This window comes from Lepidochelys kempii, chromosome 2 (assembly GCF_965140285.1).
Source record: "Lepidochelys kempii isolate rLepKem1 chromosome 2, rLepKem1.hap1, whole genome shotgun sequence".
NCBI classification, from domain to species: Eukaryota; Metazoa; Chordata; order Testudines; family Cheloniidae; genus Lepidochelys; species Lepidochelys kempii.
In genome coordinates, this window is record NC_136381.1 from 37,949,910 (window position 1) to 37,969,850 (window position 19,941).

Here is a 19,941-nt window from a genome sequence, read left to right on the forward strand (position 1 = left end):
ATTGACTTCAGATTTACACTTTGGTTTTGTTTGATTTGTTTTTTTTTTAAATGTACCTAAATGTTTTTATTATAGCTAATAAAGTGAAGGGCCACTGCACTAATTTGAAGCTTATTACAAGCAGGGTCTATTGAGGTTTCCATATCAGGTAGTTCTGCCAAGACACTTCACTTCTGACCGGCAACATCTCTACAACTTCAATGTGGGACGTTGCTTAAACAAAACTTGTGAATTGTGGAGATATAGATTGGGTGTTAGATGATGTGGATTTTGCTCTACGTACATTCTTATGTCAGTGGGTGGTTTAAAACTAAATTCTAGATTCAGATTACTAAACTCATTATTCAGGGTCAGTGTTTTGAGAATGTGGATATAGGAGTGAAAATTCTTTCATGCTCTGGACTATGGTGCGGAGACCTTGTTGAACTGCAAAGCAGAAACGAAACATGGTTGTTGTCCTTCACTAGTCCTGTATGTTCCTAAATGTCATGGCCAGGTCATTGGTGGCCAGATCTAGTAGTCAGAGCCAGAATCCACAGTCCTCAAGATAGGACTCAAGAGTCAGCTGGCAAGGAATCCTGGAGGTCAGAAGCAGGACACCAACTGTAAATCAGAACCACGAGTTGGGAACCAGAGTCAGGCCAGGTCAGGATATCTGGGGTTCAGAGGCAGGAGCCAAACTGAAGGTTCGGAACCACAAGTCAGATGCCAGAAAATCAAGCCAGGGAAGCAGGAGTGGGTAAATAGGTAGCACAAGGCACGCAGTCCAGACCAGGATGGAACCCAATGATTCAGGAGTTTCCTGTTCCTGCTGCTAGTTTAAGTAGGGCCAGTGGGCCAATCAGCCACTCTGGGACTCTGCCAGTCATACCTCAAGGGAGGAGCCTCACTGTGGGGCTGGGCTTTGTGGGTCTCAGATGAGCTGTTGTCAGCAGGCTGCTAGGTAGAGGGTTGGAGCATGGCTGCTCCTATGGGGAGGGACTTGAGACCTATAGGTCATAATAGTAAAATGATTTTTCTGCTATTTCTTACATTAAACTTGTAACACAACCCCACTCCCCACAAAAAGCTGGCTTCCTTCCTTCTTTATTTTGGAGGGCTTTGGCGGACATGGATGGATCACAAGAGCCTGAAAACTGAGTGTGTCTTGTCCAGTCGCAAATAGAGGAAGGAGGGGCTGTTGAGTCTTGGACTGTATAATCCTTGTAATGTTGCAGGTCCCAGCTTTAGACTGAGCCAGCATATCCTCTCCTATACTTGGCCCTGTTGCTCTGTTCAGGCAGCACAAGGGGTTGGATTATGGCTGTAAACGAATAACTGAGGATTCCCCTCATGTTGGGAACTCCCTGCAAGCATAAACCCAGAGGAGGCAGCCCCTGCGCCAGCCACCCCTCCACTCCTGATGTAAGGAGGTTGGTGGACAGTGTGTAATTGAGCTTCACTCCACCACTGAAGTGAGGTCCTCAATGGACTTTATATCAGTGGCATCAGTTAGAGAAGCCCCTAGTCTTTATAGCTCCATGTCACTGAGATTGGGGCTGGGCTGGTGCAGAACCAGAGCTGTAGACAGTTCTTGAAGATCCCTCCTTCCCTTCCTTGTGCTGAGCGAAGCTCAGATACAGGGAAGAATCAAGCCTGGAATTTTGGGGTTTTGACATGAGAGTGGAACTTCTTAGAACTTGGTCTTTGTGTTGATGTGCTCTGTATCTGGCAAAATCAAGATTCAAAAAGTCACTTCATTGACAGAATGAGTTCAGATTTCAGTCCATCATATGCATAGTTAATGTGCTAGGAGATTAAGCTACTTACCAATAAATTTGCTGACCTAATTTTGAGAAACATACAAGCTCCAGTCAAGTGAGGTTTCATGGCACGATACATTCCTTTCTTAATTCATAATGTTTCAGACGAACAGTAAATTAAGATCTCCCCCAGGTAGCTGTTAAGCTGCTAGATGTTCTCCTCTTCACGACACAGGCAAATGTAAGCAGATCTTGCAAGAGGAAGTAAATAGAGCAGCACTAAAACTTCCCTCTGCCTGCATCTGAACATCTGTTCAAACTTTTCACAGCCCTAATGTGAAAGTAAATACAAAGTAGGGATGGGAGAAATGGTTTGAGCAAAGTAAAAACCACCCCAGACCTTTGTACACCCATTGAACCAAAATGAAATATTGTTTCAGGTTCAGAAAAAGTCACCCCTACTCCTGCCCTTTCCATCCATTTGCCTTTCCTTTCCCCTTCCTCTACCATGCCCAACCACCAGCTCCCATTGAGCTCCCCTTTCTTGTGTGTTTGAATATCCAAAGAACGCAACAAATCTTGCAAAGCCTCTGAGCAATCCCTGATTACAGCACTCCCAGAACTCTGTGAATTCCCCACTTCACTTTATTTGCAATCCAGGGTGAGGGGCTGTTGTGTGTACTTGCTGTACATTAAAAGTGTATCTATAATGTGTATTTGCAAAACTAATAGGTCTAAATATTGTGCAAATCATATCCTTCTCCCACTCCCTGAATGTTGCTTGTTTTGGGGTAAAAAAGGAACAGCTATTGGAACTAACCAAGACTAACCATGCCTATTGTCATACTGGGATACAATATTCACTTTGCTTTTATATTGTATCCCAGTACACCTTCCACCCTCCCGATTTGTCCCTTGTCATTCTTGTGAGCTAATGTTCATGGCACAGTGGTATCCAATTCTGATTGGCTACATCAAGGATACATCTGAAGCTTCAGAGCAATCAATATAAGCAAATCTAAATCTTCTCTGTTCTGGGGCTTTGGAGATCTGCTCTGCATTTGGGGTGCAATTGACAGGAAAGCCCCAACGTGCTGGGAGTTGCAAATTGAGACGCAGCAGCCTAGAGCTCAGCAGAGAGGCTGCCCTTGCTTGTCCTCAGCAGAGCCTCACAAGTAGAGGGGTGGGGGAATGGAACCAGTGACACACGTCATGGAAAAGGAAGTGGCTAGATGTATATAGGGTTGTTGTGGAAAGGGGGTAGGATATGTAATTTCAGACTCCGACCCATCTAATATATATTCTGTGGCTTAAAAAATTTCCCTCCTTCCTAGTTTATTCGGCCACTGTCTTTCACAAAGACATCTGCAGGTCTTAACAGCTGGTTTATTTTCACCTATGATTAGACTGTCTTGTATGGTAAATTGGCCTAGTTTTCCATTTGTAACTTTAAATACATTAAGCTCTTTATCTGGCCAGGCTATTAGGGAAGTGCTGGTAGGCATGGCCTCCAGGTGAAGTTGGTGCTTGTGGTTCTATCTGTTTTGGCCACATTTGGGTTGGTTGCAGGCTAAGATGAACTTTCCCTTCCCTCCAACTGACTGGCTTTACATTTTAAAAGGTAATATTTATATTCTAGACTTTAGTAATGTGCCTTGTAGGTACTATTCTGACACTGGTTCTAAACTATAATCACTATATATGAGATGATTTGTTTGTTTGTGCTTTCTTTATACAAGATCAAATGTCCAGTGTACATATAACTGCACATTAAAAAGTGCTAATTGGAGTCTTATTGACACGAAAAACTCCAAGAGAAGAAGCTCCCGTTTTCTCTTCCTCCCCCACCATACCAAATAAAGCTCATGATTTAATTGTCATCAGAATCCCAATGAATTACGCTTGTGTATACTGTCTGAGCATGCCTAACTCATCACAGTCCATGGGGAAATCAAAAGAAGCTTAAAACTTTTTGTGATACAAAGGCCCATTGGCAACAATTCTGTGTTAGCGACTCTTGTCAGGCCTGCCATACTCACTATACCTAATGCACTGTTGTCATGATATATACCCAAAAGGTGGCATGTAATATAGCATTGGAAAACGAATAACTCAGTGATCATTAATATTATTGCATAAGGTCTGTAGAGGGTGAGTACAAAGAGTTATAAATATGTGCTAGAATTATGTTCTTAAAATGTGTTTGGCAAGCAGAGCATAAGCACAGTCTGCCTTAGACTAGAGGTTCTCAAACTGGGGCACACCCTTCTGGGGGGTGCAGAATGTATTCGGGGGGGATGGGGAGAGAAGGACCTTTAGTGTGGGGGAAGAACTTGCTGTGCACATTCAGAGCTGGGTGGCTGGAGAGTGGTGGCAGCTACTGGCCAGGCACCCAAAGAGGTGAGGCGTATACTACTACAGATGCAAAGAAGGAAGCATGATCAAATGCATTTGACACCCACTGCCTTAGACAACGGAATGTGTATTTGCTTGTCTGACCAGCCTGGTCATCAGGCAGAGACAGGGAAGATACATTTACATAAAAGGTCAACAAAGCCATCAAACTAGCAAGTGGGGGAGAGCGCCTCTTAACTGTAAAGACAGGGGGTCTGAACCTCAAATGATAAGCAGTTGTATCAACTGATTGTATACAGTATTACTGTATTTAAAAGAAAGGTCTTTTATGAATGCTGGTGAGACACTGGTGATTAACATAATTGTGAAATGTCTGCATTAATACTATATGTGGAATTATGGATATTATGGTTTAAAGCTTATGACCAAACACAGGGAGAAACCAGTTTGCTCCCAGACAGGAGGGAAAGCAGCTGTCTACCTGTCCCCAGTGTAAATTAAGCAGTGTGAAATCAAAACAATGGAAGCTCTATTTACATATGAATCAGCAGGGAGATAGGATGTCCATAAAAAGGGAAGAACAGTAAGAAGCCTTCCTGCCTCCTGAAACAGAGAAAGCGAATTTTGGAGTGGTAAGGGTGGGGCAAAAAGACATTTAAGTTATCCACCACTGGACACAGCCAGAGCTCTTGTAATCTGAGGAAAAAATGGGTCCTTCGGGGTTGAAATCTCTGGGAACTGAGTTTAGGTGAGAAACCTGCTTAATCAAAGAGTGTAACTTGCTGAAATTAAGTTTTTATTTTAGAAGGATATTTTTACTTCTGTTTGCTTTGTAACCCTTCCTGTCTTTATTCTTCATACTTGGTATTACTTAAACCTATGATTTTTTGTTTAATAAACTTGTTTTACTTTTATTATAAACCAGTGCAGTGCTGTGATTAAAATTGCAGTGTTTATCAAACCTGAGCATCCTCTTTAAGGGGACAACAAACCCAATAACTTCTGTGACTGTTCTAGCAGAGGGCTGGATGCTGCAGGAAGACATCTCTGGGAAACTTAGGAGTTGGGGTTCACTGTTTTTGTAGCCTGCATGGCAAAGTTTTGCCTGGCAGAATCCTGAAGAATTTGCTGGCAAAACAGATGAGTTGGTTTGTCAAGGTGTTGTCACACAGCTTATCAGAAGAAAAACTCTCACTTGCTGAGGCTGAGGTGGTAATATAATAACTCTCAATTCTGGGAACCTCAGCAGATTGTCACATTTGCAGATGATTTTGGGGAAATTCGGGACTTGGAGGGTTCTGGCCTCACTTTGCAAAAAGTAACTCTTTGGTGAAAGCCAGGGTGTGACCTGGATGCTGGCTATTGGCATCAGGGCAGTGAGCACAGAAGCATGTCATTTAAGGCACGCAATGTTGCAGGGCAGGCAGTGACACAGCCCCTACTGTCTAGGTTGAACCCCAAAATGTCACACTCTTACTGACTGTCATTCCTGCCTATCTAGCAACTTGTCTGACCTGTTTGCTTGAGCCTAAGATGGAGGCAAGCCCCTGACCTGATCAGACGTAGGTTGGGGTTTAACTAGGTTGCACATACAAACCTCAGACCATGTTCTCAAAAAGTTCAGGAGTATGAGCTGAGGTTTATCTTTAAGTAACCAGCCCCCCAGCTCCCCTTGTTTCCCCTTACCTGTTTATTCCTAGACCTTCTACCATTTGGGATTTGGAAAGGTATGTTTGGTAAAGAAAGTATAATATTGGGGTTGGATATTAGCTGGACTCTGTGGAAGCATACTTTCAACCTTGTCTCTCGGTGGAATTATGGATATTATGATTTATATGCACCGTGTTTGCCAGTTAATATGGAGAGAGGTTTCTTAATGGACTATGGTTTGGTACAATACCTGAGCAGGCTGAGGTTCATTGCTAGCCTACGCGCTTCCCCTCAGTGCAGTCCATTTCAACAGTCTTTTGTCTGTAAGTATTTTTTCACTTACTTGAGTCCTGATCCCAATTGTTTTGTGAGCACCAGGTTTTTATAGTCACCTACTGCCAGAGGCCGTCTTGCCACTCTGTTACAACTTTTATTCTAACTGATAACATGGATTTTACTAATGATCCTTTTCCTCTCCAGTTGTGCATGATCGGCATGCTGCATGTATGGCAATTTACACTTCAGATTAGAATATCTGATGCGTAATCTTGGGTGGTATAGCAGAAGCCAAGGGGGACAGCTCAGATGTCTTGGAGGTGAGGAGTATAGTTGGGGGGGGGGGAACTTTCCACTATTTATTACAAAGTTTTCCAGTGATTTTCTGAATGGTGTCATCAAAAGTAAGGATTTCTATTAGTACTCCCTTTGTTGGAGTAAGGAATTCTGGATATAGACTATGTTGATATGCCTGGCAATGCAATTTTATGCCTATCACACTAGATCCTCAGTTGGTGTAAACTGTACAACTCCATTGACTTAAAGGAAGCTACATCACTTTACATCGGATGAGGATCTGGTCAGTGAAACCACATTACTATTTTCAAAGTCAGCCTTTACAGTTTCCACAATATGATATCAGAAAGACTACAATTTCCCATTAGTTAGAGCAGCCTTTGAGAGAGACTGTTGTGTGGAAAATGTTGCCTTCTCCCAATAACCATGCATCGTATGTTTTAAAAGAGATTATAATAGAAGGACAAGAGCATGCATTAAATCTTTGATATTTTTCAGCTCTGGTAAAGAGATAAGATTTTTACCTTGAATTATAACTGCAGATTTTTCCTTTTTTACTAGGCTAGTTTGTCTGTTACCATGACGACAGCCTTCAGAATTTTCCAGTTATTTTACATTCATTAATAGGAGTAAGAGAACAGATGTATAATTATGCTATTCTTATTCAATCCACCAAATTGCAGTTGACACTTCTAAAACCTTTTCAGTTAAAAAAAATATATATTTTTACTGTTTATCATTTTCCTAGCAACAGATATGGGAAGATAATTCTTTTAGGACAAATGCATACAGAGGGAAATGGAGGTGGGGAACACAAAATAAAATTATACAGCTTTTGAGAGAAGTAATCAAAAGAGAAACAGTAGCATGGACTAATAAATAGGATTCTGGGACTGGCAGTCAGAGGAGTAAGTTCTAGCTCTAGTCTCCATCTCTGACCTGCTGCATGACTTTGAGCAAATCATTAGACCTCTTTGTGCCCCTGTTTTCCCTCCCAGAGGGAAGGTCTTTACAGCAGGGACTGTCTCTTACTATGTGTTTCTTTAGTGCCCAGCACAAGGAGGCCCCAGTCTTGGGTAGGACCTGTAGGGTATGTCTACCTTGCAGCGGGGAGTGATGCTCTGGGTAGCAAGACTCATGCTAGTGGGGCTCAAGCTACTGCACCAAAAATAAGTGTGGACACAGTGCCGTGGGCTCTCAAGCCAAGGGGGTCAGGTGTAGGGTTGCCAACAGTCCCTTATTACAAAGAACGTCTCTTAATTTTTCATCTCTCTACAACAAGATCGGGAGTTGCTGAGTGCTGCACCAAAAAAAATAAAAAAGCAGCAGAAATACCTCTGGTGAATGTAGGTGAGTACTGCTTCTTATTATTAGTATTGACGATGATGATGATATCAGGAGGAGAGATGGGGCGAGGTGCTAAGAAAACAGTCTCTTATTTTTGAAATATAGTGTTGACAACCTTAGTCGGATGGGCTTGAAAGCCCAAGCTGCAACCTTCATATTGCTATCTTTAGCATGCTAGCTTGAGCCCTGCTTAAGCTGTCTGTCTTCCTGGCCTGGGAGGCTTGCTCCCAACTGTAATGTAGAAATGCTCCTAGATCAGGGGTAGGCAACCTATGGCACGCGTGCCGAAGGCGACATGCGAGCTGATTTTCAGCGGCACTCACGCTGCCCTGTGTGGCCTGTCCTGGCCACCGGTCCGGGGGGCTCTGCATTTTAATTTAATTTTAAATGAAGCTTCTTAAACATTTTTAAAACCTTATTTACTTTACATACAACAATAGTTTAGTTATCTATTAAAGACTTATAGAAAGAGACCTTCTAAAAACGTTAAAATGTATTACTGGCATGCGAAACCTTAAATTAGAGTGAATAAATGAAGACTTGGCACACCCACTTCTGAAAGGATGCCGACCCCTGTCCTAGATGCTACTGCAATTTTTTATCTATATATTTTAAAAAAGAGAGGAAGAACAGTTTGACTAGTAGCTTTTTTTCCTCTTAAGTACATTTATGGATGTAATTCCAGTGTTGAAACAAAAAAGAAAATATTGTTTAATAACGATGGGAAAACTTAATGTCTGTAAAACTGGGGACCTTGCATGCAATGTCTTCTCCTTGTGTTGTGATATTTTTGATGTATGAACAGAAGTAGTAATCAAGGAAATTATTTCATCACTAGGACTACTATAACACACCCTGCTTACTTACCTTTCCCTTGGTTTGATGCTATTCACTTACATAATGTTACTACATCAGTGTATTACATAGTGACTGCTTTAGAGTTTTTTTAATAGCGAAAGCTGCATTTAGAGTATTGCTACCCTTTTTTTTTTTTCTTTTTCACGTGCCCAGAACTAAATTCTTCTTTGGGGCTAATGTTTGGCCTGAGCCTGAAAGCAAACAGTTCTGGAAAGGTTAAGAAAAATTCAGCCATTTTTGAGTGGAGAGAAATTCTCAATTGGAAAAAGAAGAGTCAGGTTTTCCTCTAATGTAAATCAGCCTAGCTCCATTGACTTCAGCAGAGTTGGACTTCAGAGTTGCTAGGAGAATTTATAGCCTCTGAGGATACAGCACTCAATTTTTTCCCTTAAAAATGGCTGAACAAAGAACACCACACTTGGCATTTTGTTAGTTCTCCATAAGGAGGAAACTTGTTGCAAACTTCAGGTGAGGGGAGAAGAATTGAAAATAAAGTTTAAATGGATTTGAAAAAAATCACTTGTGAGCATGGTCAGTAGCATCAGCTGAGATTTTAGCAGGGTGAATTGCAGCTCTGCTCCTATGCAACATCGGTGACAGGAGAACTGCACATTCTACGAGTCTGGCCTGACAGGCACTGGGGTTACTACTGAGACAGTTTGCATGAGAACATTGGTAAATCACCCACTACCGCAGCTGAAGTTGGGATATCCCTTCTTTTAGTTCCTAGAGTAAATTTGAAAGTTATGGCAGAGGTTTTCCAGGTGCAGGTGCTGTCTTTGGAACACCCTTCGCTCGATAGCTTACCAGACCTGAGCTTGGCAAGCTTCAGTGCACAACATAAGGCCCATTAATTTTATTTAGCATGTGAGTGCTTTTTATTTGTTTGGTTGCATTTGTTTTGTTTGAGTAAATGTGTTACTTTGGATGGACATCTGAGCTATGAAAGCAATAACCTATAGAGGCAGTTTGAGTGCCACTGTTTGAGCAGCTTATGTAAATGATGTGTGTTTATAATACTCTTGTACTTAATCTGCCTGGCTTTCCTGGACATAACTGCCTAACTGAAACACCCCCAACGCAAGGTACACTTATGCAAGAGAATATGGTAGACTTCCGACGTTGCATTATTCCCTATCTTTGTTGTGTACTGAGTGTTTCATTAAGTACGTAAAGTAATAAGAATTTATTTAAAAATCATTCAGCTGTCAGGCACTGGCCTGCTGGTTAGAACACAAAGCGTTCTCTATGCACTTGACCTGACTTAGTACTGGGCTTATGTCTCGGGTTTCCGAGACCAAAATTCCAGACAAGTCACAGAAAGGAATTGCTTCCTTTTCCTATGACAAGGTGGGGTCTGGCAGCTGTTTGCCCTTTGCAGATAATGGGTCTGTGCTAGTTAGTGTTGGGGGGCGCTCACAGAGCTAGCTGCCTGTAGCCCCATATAGACACTCTGGGGGCTTGTCTACACTACCCACCAGAATTGGCAGGCAGCAATCGATCCAGCGGGGGTTGATTTATCGTGTCTAGTATAGACGTGATTGATCGACTGCTGAGCGCTCTCCCGTCGACTTCAGTACTCCACCAGAACGAGAAGCGCAAGCGGATTTGACGGGAGAGCGTCAGCTGTCGACTTACTGCAGTGAAGTCACCACGGTAAATAGAATCCTAGAATATCAGGGTTGGAAGGGACCTCAGGAGGTCATCTAGTCCAACGCCCTGCTCAAAGCAGGACCAATCCCCAATTTTTGCCCCAGATCCCTAAATGGCCCCTTCAAGGATTGAACTCACAACCTTGGGTTTAGCAGGCCAATGCTCAAACCACTGAGCTATCCCACCATCGACTTCGGCTACACTATTCATGTGGCTGAAGTTGTGTATCTTAGATCGACCCCGCACGATAGTGTAGACAAGCCCTGAGAGAGAAAGGATGGGCCTTCAGGAAACCTGGGTTCAATTCCCTGTTCTGCAAGTGATTTCTAGTGTGACCTTGGTTAAGTAGCTTAGTTTCCTACGCCTCAGTTCCACAGATAATACTTCTGTGCTATACTGAGGTGTTGTGAGGATAAATACACTGAAGATAGTGAGATGCTGTGATACTACAGTGAGGTGGGGCCCATATAAGTATCTTGGGTAGGTAAGATGAGGTTAAAAGGTTTCTCTGGGAAGGGAGTGAAATGAAAGGGAGAGGAAAGACAAATAGATTGTGTATAACATGATCAGATAGTTTTGGGGCGGCCTTGTTTTGTTTTCACATTGTGCTCTCTTTTGCTGACGTTCTGGATCCTGTGAATGTAGAAGTTTTTAGCCTTTTTTTTCCTGAAAGTGGGCAATATTGGTGTACTAGCTTCTACTGAACATGGTGAATGTGCAGATATATAGGCAGCACTGTCTGCATTTGAGCTTTGGGTTAGAAACTACAGCCAGTTTTACACCAATATAACTCCACTGACTTCAATGGAGTTACGCCAGAGTGACATTGCTATATCGCAGATATGAATCCCATCTTCAGCCACTGATTTACTGCGTAGTTGTGGTTTAGCCACTTCAACAGAGAAGTTTATTACCCTGTCTGTAAAATAGAGATAAGAATACTTTCTTACGCCACAATGATAGGTGAGGAATGGAGCTATATGTGCTGCACTTTGAAAACACATTGCAGTAATAGGGCTGCTATTAGATTGGTCTTGAAAAATTTTACCCTGCTAACCTGAGGACTAAGCCCACTCATGAGCCAGTATGAAAAGAACTGTGCTGCAATGTTCCCTGCAGTGCAATAAAATAAGCCAGCCACGTGCTATATTTAATTGTCACGTTGTCAGTCAGCTTTCTATGTAGCTTTTTAGTAACTATGTCCTTTCTTTCTGACCCAGAGCCACCTAGCTACTGAGAAAGTGGTGGTGGTGGTGGCTTCCCTGCTAATTTCCCTTTCTCTTGTGTTTTTGTTGTTGCCTTGTCTAGTCGTTTGGTGTTAAAATGCTATATAATTTGTGATAGTGCTAGACTGTGTTTGATAGAGTAGGTTATGGTGATGTGATTAATCTTAATGTATAAATTTTAAAGAATAGGGTAAATGACATGCCGCAAAAGGTTCTTAATTGGCTAAGAATTCCAGAGTAAAGAAATCCCATTGAAAAGTGTTATTGAAAGGTTTGGTAAAAATAATGTATTTTGCCCTTTTTTAAAGATTATGTAACTTCTGCACCACCACTACATAATTATTACACCGAAGCATGAATAGAGAAAGTGCACTATAGAGAAAGTGCACTATAAGGTGGGTAGAAAGCTGGCTAGATTGTCGGGCTCAACGGGTAGTGATCAATGGCTCCATGTCTAGTTGGCAGCCGGTATCAAGTGGAGTGTCCCAAGGGTCGGTCCTGGGGCCGGTTTTATTCAATATCTTCATAAATGATCTGGAGGATGGTGTGGATTGCACTCTCAGCAAATTTTGCGGATGATACTAAACTGGGAGGAGTGGTAGATACGCTGGAGGGGAGGGATAGGATACAGAAGGACCTAGACCAATTGGAAGATTGGGCCAAAAGGAATCTGATGAGGTTCAATAAGGATAAGTGCAGGATCCTGCACTTAGGACGGAAGAACCCAATGCACAGCTACAGACTAGGGACCGAATGGCTAGGCAGCAGTTCTGCGGAAAAGGACCTAGGGGTGACAGTGGACGAGAAGCTGGATATGAGTCAGCAGTGTGCCCTTGTTGCCAAGAAGGCCAATGGCATTTTGGGATGTATAAGTAGGGGCATAGCGAGCAGATCGAGGGACGTGATCGTTCCCCTCTATTCGACATTGGTGAGGCCTCATCTGGAGTACTGTGTCCAGTTTTGGGCCCCACACTTCAAGAAGGATGTGGATAAATTGGAGAGAGTCCAGCGAAGGGCAACAAAAATGATTAGGGGTCTGGAACACATGAGTTATGAGGAGAGGCTGAGGGAGCTGGGATTGTTTAGCCTGCAGAAGAGAAGAATGAGGGGGGATTTGATAGCTGCTTTTTTTTTTATAGATATTTAGGTCAGAAGGGACCATTATGATCATCTAGTCTGACCTCCTGCACAATGCAGGCCACAGAATTTCACCCACCACTCCTAAAAAAGACCTCACACCTATATCAGTGCTATTGAAGTCCTCAAATTGTAGTTTGAAGACCTCAAGGAGCAGAGAATCCTCCAGCAAGTGACCCGTGCCCCATGCTACAGAGGAAGGCGAAAAACCTCCAGGGCCTTCCAATCTGCCCTGGAGGAAAATTCCTTCCCGACCCCAAATATGGCGATCAGCTAAACCCTGAGCGTATGGGCAAGATTCATCAGCCAGATACTACAGAAAATTCTTTCCCGGGTAACTTGGATCTTACCCCATCTAAAAACCCCTTTCAACTACCTGAAAGGGGGTTCCAAAGAGGATGGCTCTAGACTGTTCTCAATGGTAGCAGATGACAGAACGAGGAGTAATGGTCTCAAGTTGCAGTGGGGGAGGTTTAGATTGGATATTAGGAAAAACTTTTTCACTAAGAGGGTGGTGAAACACTGGAATGCGTTACCTAGGGAGGTGGTAGAATCTCCTTCCTTAGAGGTTTTTAAGGTCAGGCTTGACAAAGCCCTGGCTGGGATGATTTAACTGGGAATTGGTCCTGCTTTGAGCAGGGGGTTGGACTAGATGACCTTCTGGGGTCCCTTCCAACCCTGATATTCTATGATTCTATGATAAGTGCACACACATCTTATTTTGCTTCTCTTGCTATCTACCTTATATAAAGAATGTGCATTCAAAAGGACTCGACAATACCAGTATATTAAAGCATTCAGTGCAATAGTAGAATAGCCAACCAAAAGAAAAATAAAGATAAATCAGGTCATTGAGGCAGGTATAATCTACAAAAATCAGATGGTAGTGACCCAAAGTTGAACCCAAACAAAACCCATAAATGATCAAATGTAGCAGTTGGTTGTTTTGACAGAGTAGTTACTCATAGACATAATTCACAACGACAGAAAGGGGGAGCCAAATAGAGAAATAATCTGAAATAATCCTTGGGACAAAACAAAGAAAAGCATCCCATTGCAGATAACTGGCATTCTTCATCTAATGAGAGTTTTCATATTATAAGCCATGGCCCTGTGTATTATGCAGGAAGCAGGACCTGAATTCTGCAAGAAGGTCCCTTGTTTCTGCAGTGCTCTGCTGCTGGATCCATGCAGCAAACTGAAAATCCTGCAGCAGCTTCACTTGCACTCAAAAGGGAGGGTTTTACTGAATTCAATATGAACATATAACTAATTATTACTTATTTTTGAGGACCTATAAGTGGTTAGGCACTTAATGGAAATAAGGTGGGACATGGACCTTACACCAGAGACTTTACAATTTAACATCAGACTGAACCAGACAAAGGAAGGGCATCTAAGCAAACAAAAGGAGGGGAGAGAGTAGAAGGACAAAGTTGCATTAGTAAAATTGCATCATTCTTTTTCAGTAAGTGGTTCACACGCCTCAAAGCTTCCGTTTAATTAGGGCTGTTTCTTTTAACTCCCTGCTCAAACACCACCATTGGTTTATTTATCTTATATTAAACGCAATGGGGCAAATTCTGTTCAGCGAGTCCACTGTAAATCTGGAGTAATTCCATTGTTATAGTTTGTTGTTTTGCATTTCTGGTGGTGCCTATAATACACTAGGCATTTTACAAACATATGGGAAGGCCACGCTCCTGCCCCAAACAGCTCACATTGCCCCTTTATTCTCAGGTTTCAGAGTAGCAGCCGTGTTAGTCTGTATTCGCAAAAAGAAAAGGAGTGCTTGTGGCACCTTAGAGACTAACAAATTTATTCTCAGTGTTCAAAGCGTTACATATTTTTTAGTGACAAGTATCAGCTGTCACTGATCCTGTGGATATCTGTATCCACAAAAACAACAAGGAGTCCGGTGGCACCTTAAAGACTAACAGATTTATTTGAGTATAAGCTTTCGTGGGTAAAAGCACCACTTCTTCAGATATTTTTTTTTAGTGGTTGCATTTTGGAGATTGTTGAGAGAGGAGGGAGGAGCCAGAGGTTTTGACAGCTGAATCAAGGACACCTGGGACAAGGCATAGGTGCTGATTTGGGTTTTGGACCTCCCAAGGTCTAAGTGATTTTGTTTTTTGGCACTAGGAAGAAAATGCATCTCCTCTTGCTCTCCCCGTTTTTGGGCAGGGGAGAAGATGATGATGGTTGTGGAGGGCTTGAACTTCCTTTTCCCTGTCTCAGCAATCCTTGCTCTAACCAACGGCCTGCCACATCCCCACTGTCTTGATACTGCAGCCAACAAGATGGATGAGCAGATTAGTTGAGTGCTGCTGCTGAAATATGCAGTGGTGGTGTAGCTATGTTGGTCCCAGGATATTAGAGACACAAGGTGGATGAGGTAATATCTTTTACTGGACCAACTTCTGTTGGTGAAAGAGACAAGCTTTCCAGCTTACACAGAGCTCTTCTTCAGGTCTGGGCAACAATTTTCAGGTCTGCTGAAATAATCAGGAGTGTTTCATAGAATATCATGGTTGGAAGGGACCTCAGAAGATCATCTAGTCCAACCCCCTGCTCAAAGCAGGACCAATCCCCAATTTTTGCCCCAGATCCCTAAATGGCCCCCTCAAGGGCTGAACTCACAACCCTCAGTTTAGCAGACCAATGCTCAAACCACTGAGCTATGTAACTGTCATCATTAGGCTTCACAGATAACACGCCACTGAGATCAGGCAAGTCACACATCTGGAAACACTGCATTGGTTTGCATTCAGTTCCTCTCTGGAAGATTTATCTTCACAAACATAAAGGCTAGAATTTTTTAAAAGTAATTAAAGCTTTGTTCTAACACAACTCCCTGGTAAAGGCTGGATTCTGTAGCAAATTCTATGACAAGAGCGTTGTGCACAGTATATATCAACTTGCAGATTAAAGCATTTTGCAAACTCTTACATACTGCATACAACATCACTGAAATGCAGCCACCAATAATAGAGGGAAGGAGAGTGGCTAGCTAGGATCTGCTTCATTTCATCATGTATGGGTTTAGTCTGGCTTAATCTTCAGGTCTCAGTGGATGATATATTTTTTTCCTCCTTATTTTGGTTGATAACAGTATCTAGCTCCTGAAGTTGTAATACATTGGTACTGCAAAAGGCTTCTTTTGTGTATATCCTTTACGTAATGTAGGTGAAACCTCCTCTCAGTATGGCACAATCTACTCGTATTAGTAGAACTGTTCACTGGTTTCCCACTCTTGATTTCATACAGAAGCATCTTAGAAGGGTCATTTTCCTAGTGGCAGCAAGTTCAGCTCATAAAGTGCATGAGCTTCAGGCTCTAGAGACTTTATACTATATTTTATATTGATTAGGTGATGCTAGAGAATCATGCCCCGAAAACTGCCATCCTAGAGCTGGTTGGTTAGGCTAGCACATGGTTTCAATGAAAAATTCCTGTTAGTCGGTTCAACAATGTTCGGACAACTTGGTTTCTTGCCAGCTCACCTGGTGGCCTGCTGGGGACCCCAAGACTTCCAGAGTCTGTGGCTCCATCATGCGGCCTGGCCTAGGGCCAGGGACCTCAGAGCTTCCAGGGCTTTTGCTGAGGAGTGGGGAAACCCTGGGGACTCTCAGGAGGGGATATGTGAATAACTGGTCTCTCGGTTTGGCAGCTGATTTGAAAAAAAAATGTTTCGGGTCAACCGGAAACTATTTTTAAAATTATTTTCAGCAAAATGAAAGTTTTTTTAAAAAAAAAAAACCTCGTTTGAGATTTTTACCTTTTTTTAAGGGAAAATTCTAAACAAAAAGTTGTTTTAAATAAAAAAAATCAAAGTTTTATTTAAAAATTGCCAATGTTTTTCAGAATTTTTTTTCCCTTTGGCCAAAACTGTTTGTTTGAACTTGACATGAATTCACATAATGTTTCAGCTGACCCAAATTCAGTTTTTGGCTGAGCTGCAAGCCTAACCACTTGGGCTATAAGTGTATGTCTGCATTGCAATTAGAGACCCACAATTGGTCCATGCCAGTTGTCTTGGGCTCAGGCTACGGGACTGTTTAACTGCAGTGTAGACATTCAAGCTTGGGCTGCAGCCTGGGCTCTGGGACCCTCCTACCTCGCAGGGTCCTAGAGCCCAGACTCCAGCCCAAGCCCAAACATCTACACCACATTAAACAATCCCTTAGCCCGAGCCCCACGAACCCGAGTCAGTTGGCACAGGCCAGCCGCAGGTTTCTAATTGCAGTGTAGACATACCCCCAGAGCCAGATTAATTTCACTTTTTTAAATGAAAAAAGTTGATTTTCTAAACAACATTTTTTCCCCTTCCATGTGAAATTTTGAAATGCTTCTTTTAGTTCTGTTTCGGAACAAAATGTTTTTCAGAATTTCAGGAGTTTCCGCAGAATGGAAATGCCAACTTTTTACGTGCCTTAGTGCTGTCCTGCACAGGAGACCTGGTGAAGAGGGGGAAATAATCTGCTACTGTCATAGACCAATAACAGATTGTGTCTCCATGGGGCAAGGAAGAGAACCAGGAAATAGTTGCACTGCCCATGGAACAGAACATGTGCTGCCTGTTACTCGAGGCATATTGTTAAGTCACAGAATATCCCGCAATGGATATCTGATTGCGTCTCACAGCTAGGCAGGTCTGCAGCTTGAAGGTCATGTCAAGGCTCAGTAAATTCTGTTCAAAGCAGCTTTGGCTGCTAACCTCAGATCTGCCCCTAGCCAGGAGATTTGCAGAGAAGCCACATGGATTTCTCCTCACACATATGTAAAGCTTTATTGCTTAGTTTTGGCATCTAGTCAGGAATCCAGAACCTATTTCTCACTATTCAAAGACTCTTGCTCTTTAGAATGTTGTTCTCTTCAGGATTCTGTGTTCTCACCTTATGAAAGTACTTCATCTTCCCCGTACACTCCATGCTATCTATGCATGTTATTACTTCAAAGAATTTAACATTAAGGTTTGAGTCATGCAGTCAAAAGTCAGGAAATGCCAGAACTAAGGTTGCCTGTGCTTTCATCTTTTGCACTCTGTTAGTCTTGTTTTTTCTTCACTGCCATACTAGCAGGCAGTTTTTCAGTTGTGCTTTCTTTTTGACCTATCCCTTGAGCTTTTATAGTAAGTTTCCAAGAGTGGGACCTCCATTAGATGGGTATTTTTGGGAGAAGACAAATAATTAAAGGTAAATAAGTCTTGTTCTTTGAAGCTACACGCCTCAGTAAATCACAAGTAATCTTCTCCTCAGAATGAGAAAGATTGTGTAACTATAAACAGGTAGAGTTCCCAAGCTTGCTTTGAACAGAATATACTCACACAACACACCTGCAAAATCTTTTCTATAACTGACAGTCCCTCCAGTGCTATCCGCTGCTTAGAGTTAACAAGATGCATCTGTCACTAAGTATTTTAGACAAAGTAGAACAGTTTCAGAAGGAGCTATTGAGAGCTACCAACCCCAGAATAGCCAGATTAGGGCACTCCTCTGAGAGGTCTCTGTTTAAATTCCTGCTGAGACCCAGACAAGGTGGGGATTTGAACCTGGATCTCCCACATCCCTGCTGAATGCTTGAACTACTGGAATATTAGGTAAGAGGAAGAGGGGGGGAACTACCTCCTCGGCTCTTTTTTGTGTGGGACCCTATCTGGTAGCTGTGCTCTTAGGCAGCCTCTGAGACTGCCTACAGGATTGAGCCCCAGCGGTGAGATTGGCACAGCAACACCTAGTTTGATGATCCCTCTGGGGCTTAGTCACTGAGCAGCTTGGCAGCACCAGGCCTTAGGTGGCTCAGTGCATGCCCATCAGCAGAAGTTTAGGTGCTGAGAGATCTTCACTCGTGGTAAGTTAGGTGACAAGGAACTTCATGCACCTGCAGGGTTAGGCAGCTGAGCTGCGGTTTTGAGGATCTAAAGTTTGGAATTAGGTGACTCAATTCCTTTATGGATCTAGCCCTTAGCATCTTTCTTCATTTTGCACTAACACTTTCCATATATTTTCTGTCATTTTAATCGGCTTTTATTTGGGAGTTATCAGCTGATTTTGATTTTTGCAAATGATTTTGGAATGTATTGCAACAGCCTAAATCACTGACTAATGTGTGCGCAAGACTTTATGATACAGATCTTTCAAAGTTATGTGAGTTTAAATCTGATCATGTGCTGGAAGCAGGAGTCGTAATCCATTGAGATAGACTTCTGGAGGAAAAAAAGAACAAGTATTTTTCTTTTTTATGGATTTATTTTTAAAGCAAACATTGCATAACACGTGATGATATTAGTTTAGTTTTGTTTTGTTTTTTGTTTCTTTGCTTTGCTTAAAACAAAAGATTAGATTTGGAAACACTGTTGGAAAAATTGGTCTGCGCATGGCCTTGTGTAAAGTGTGTGTGTACATGTAATAAAGCAGGGTATTACACAAATTTAAAATCACGTAATCTTTCTAAACCCATGGTCATTAATGTGTTTCAGTTATGTAGTATGTGCATATAGGGTGAATCATAGAAATCAGAGATGGAAAAAGCCCAAATGGGTCATTTAGTCCAGCCCCTTACTAACGTAGGATTTTTCCCTATAATATTTTTTTTTGTACTTTCTCCAGTCCAGTTATCAGGCACTGGGGCTTCTATCTCTTGGAATACCAGCAGGCTTCTGGAAAACAAATTAATTTGTAATAATTGTGGTCTGTTTAACCCTCTAGAAGCGCCAGTTGTTTCCAGTGACAAACATAAGCCTGTACTTCAAAGGATTTTGATCAGGGCCGGATTAAGATCTTTAGAGGCCCTAGGCACTGAAAAGATTATGGTGCCCCCCCCCCATATGTAATTCAAAATAAAAACAATACTATACCATAAAATAAAATTTTTTATTTTTCTAAATGACACAAAACTTACATGTGTGCTGAATTAAAATAGCTTCTTTCTAGATTTTCTGATTGCAAAATCTGATGGCAAAATTCTGGATAAGTTCATCGAAGCTGACTCAACAAAGCATGTCTGCTTCCATACATGATAGGGAAAGTGAATCAAGTCTGTCCTGACACATTGTTGTTCTCTGAGGGTTTTTTATTCTTTTCAGCTGAGAAAAAGAGCGTTCTGCGGAGCAGTTAGTAATCATCAATGTTAGAAAAATACATAGTACAATCTCTACATTTGGAAATACACATTGTATTCTGTCTTTCAGTAGTGTGTCATGAAGATCAATGTGACTGAATTTAATTTTTCCTGTTTCATTAAACTTTGCATGCATATAACAGTGGAACTGCCATACTTCTCCACAGAGATTCATGTTCAAGTCAACAGGGTATGAGTCAACTAGCTTTTAGGAACCTTGTGAATATTGTTGGTCAGATAAGTCCATATCATTTAGAAAAGAAAATCTACTTGATACT

At 42.1% G+C, this 19,941-nt stretch overlaps 1 protein-coding gene across 2 annotated transcripts in view; it reads left to right on the forward strand.

Moving 5' to 3' along the window:
* NCALD (neurocalcin delta) overlaps positions 1 to 19,941 on the forward strand; it is an 86,797-nt gene that overhangs the window by 19,548 nt on the left and 47,308 nt on the right. The gene's annotated exons all lie outside the window — the stretch shown is intronic.